Here is a 2925-nt window from a genome sequence, read left to right on the forward strand (position 1 = left end):
CTTAAGGGCATCTACTACTTGAGATTTTCATGAAGCAAATAGACAAAACCATAGCGTGAAAAATTATCTATAAAAATGATAAAATATTTATCTCCACTAAAAGATGAAACATCAAAATGTTCACATATATCAGCATGTATAATTTCAAGAAGCCGAGTGCTTCTTGTGGCACCTTTCTTGTTATGTCTAGTTTGCTTTCCCTTGATGCAATCTATATATGTACCAAAATCAATAAAATCTAAATTTGAAAGAATCTCATTATTTACTAATCTTTTTAACTTTTCTTTGGATATATGACCCAAACGTTTACGCCACAAGCAAGTAGAATTTTCATTTAGTAAACTACGCTTAATTTTAGAATTATGATGCATAGTAAGTAGGGATTCCACAAAAAGATTGTCAAGTTTTAATTATATAAACCATTAATAAGAATACCAGAATCAATAAAAGAAGTATTCTTATATAAACTAAAACAACCATATCCAAACTTAAAATTAAACCCAGAAACATTAAGTTTTGATAGAGAAACTAAGTTCCTAGATATTGAAGGCACATAAGCTATCTATAATAAATCCAGGTGATAGCCAGTATCCAAAATCAAATGATAAGTTCCTATGCCTTCAATTGGAACCTTCATACGATTCCCCATAAACATAAAATCTTCAGTTGGGTTTGTGGTTCGGATCGTAAAGAATCCCTGCATTAAATTAGAAGCATGAGTAGTAGCATCAGAATCAAGCTACTAAGTATTATGAGGAACTTCAGTTAAGTTTGATTCAAAACATACAAAGATATTAGATTTACCTTTCTTTTCGAAAGCCTTACGTTTCAGGCAATCTTTCTAATAATGCCCTACTTTCTTATAGAGTGATACTTATCTAGCTTTTGTTCCTTCTTGTCAGCCTAAAGAACCTTAGCAGGCATTTTCTTTTTCTTCTTGAACTTGTTAACTTTCTTCTTGTGTCCATTACTAACTTCTTGACTTATGAAATTAATGGAACGACTACCTTGCTTTTTTAGTCTCATTTCCTCCTAAGCAAGCATACTGGACAATTCACTAACATTCCACTTATCCTTAATAGTGTTATAATTAATTGAAAAGATCCATACTCAGAAGATAATGAGTTCAAAATGAATTGCACTAAGAAGGAGTCTTCCACTATCATCCCCAAAATCTTTAACCTTGCTGTAATATTGGTCATCTTAATAATGTGATCTTGCATACTTCACGACTCATTGAACTTTATGATCGTGAGTTCTGCCATTAGTGTACCAGCAAGTGACTTATTTACAGAACAAAAATATTCTTCCACAAACTTTTGATATTTCTTTGCACTTTCTATTTGTAGAATAATACTTTTAATGTTGTTGATAATAATCGTTCACATGAACATAAGACTTAATCTGTTAGAGCGTTCCCATGCTTTATGATGTAACTTCTCTTCCTCGCTGCTAGAATATGTAAGAGCAGTAAGTTTATCTTCCAATAGTGCTAAGTCAAGATCCAATACATCTAAGTGGAAATTGATTTGTTCACACCATTCAAAGAAGTTCAAACCATTAAATATGGTAACAGATGAAGCATTCAAATGAAGAGAAATAACTACAAAAATAATACATAATTGCTCAAATTGAAATAAAATAATTTCATCATGGATTCACAATAAAGCATATTATAATTCTCCTTTGGGTAGATATTACAACATACTATCAGAATTCAATGCCGTTATTAATTCTTTAATAGGCAATTAAACATTATCAACCAAACATATCCATTATCTTTGGATATACAAATACATCTGATCAAAGAATATTAATTTACTTCTGCCACGCACACTATTCATAGAATAATTGATTCACCTTCGGATAAACCCTAAAGTTCCAATGAGTAGTGAATATCAATTTATCCACTGATTTTCACTAATAGGCATTTAATCATGGATAAACGATCATTTTATGCATATTGATTTTCTTAAACATTCGAGTTTAGTCACTTTGGTGACTAATAAACTATATGTAAATATAAGATCATGCATATAAACAATAATTAAAATTTTAAATGCATGTTAATCATTCTAGTTTGGCCACTTTGGTACCTAACAAATTACATGGAAACACAAGATCATGCATATAAACAATAATTGAAATTTCATCAATAATTGATATTTGATGATACAATCATAATACAAAAATGCCAAGATCTTTGTTAAAGAAGGGTCAAAATAAACTTAACGGATCATTAGAGAATAAAACAGTTCATTAGGGACTGAAAAGAAAATTTCAGAGTATTGTTCAGTAATTTTATAGTTGACAGGGGCTAAATTGCAAAACAACCTTAAACCACATCAACTCTCTGTTCAGTCAACTATCGAAAAGTACCAACTGAATTATTTGATGGATCCGGGTTTTGAGCATTGGATCCCGACTGACCTGAAACCCGAACCCAAACCCCTATATTCTTCCTCCCTCTTTTCGATCACAGCCAAAAACCTTATGGCTCGTGGCATAAAGCCTCCCCAAAGACCGCCGGCACCTTACCGGTTGTCCTCAACCACCGACGGCCATCCTTAGACAGCCATCCTAACCGCAGGTGAGCCGACGATGGTCCGGTTGGATGGATGATCGACGGAGGAGGAGGAGCCCAAAATCGGTGCTCTCCGATTAGGGAGAGGGGTTTGCTAGATCCGGCAGTTCCCACTTCATGCCGTCCGTCCCCAAAAGAAAAGCGACCATCGGAAAAGGCCTGATCAGCCGGCCACCGCCTAGGGAAAGATCGCCGGTGACATCCCTTGGGTGGCCACCAGTAGGCCGGAGATCCGGCCATCAAAACGGAGGAGGGTGAGCACGAATTCCAACTGAATGGGTTTCTCTCCCTTCTCCCTTTCTTCCTGAAAATCAGTTTCTCTCCCTTCTCCCTTTCTTTAT

At 34.8% G+C, this 2925-nt stretch overlaps 1 pseudogene; it reads right to left on the reverse strand.

Annotated features, from left to right (window-relative positions):
• Positions 1 to 1394, reverse strand: part of LOC140857291 (uncharacterized) — a 1583-nt pseudogene extending 189 nt beyond the window's left edge.
• Positions 1395 to 2925: the final 1531 nt, after the last annotated feature.

The sequence above is a fragment of the Elaeis guineensis genome, chromosome 4, assembly GCF_000442705.2.
Source record: "Elaeis guineensis isolate ETL-2024a chromosome 4, EG11, whole genome shotgun sequence".
Lineage (NCBI taxonomy): Eukaryota > Viridiplantae > Streptophyta > Magnoliopsida > Arecales > Arecaceae > Elaeis > Elaeis guineensis.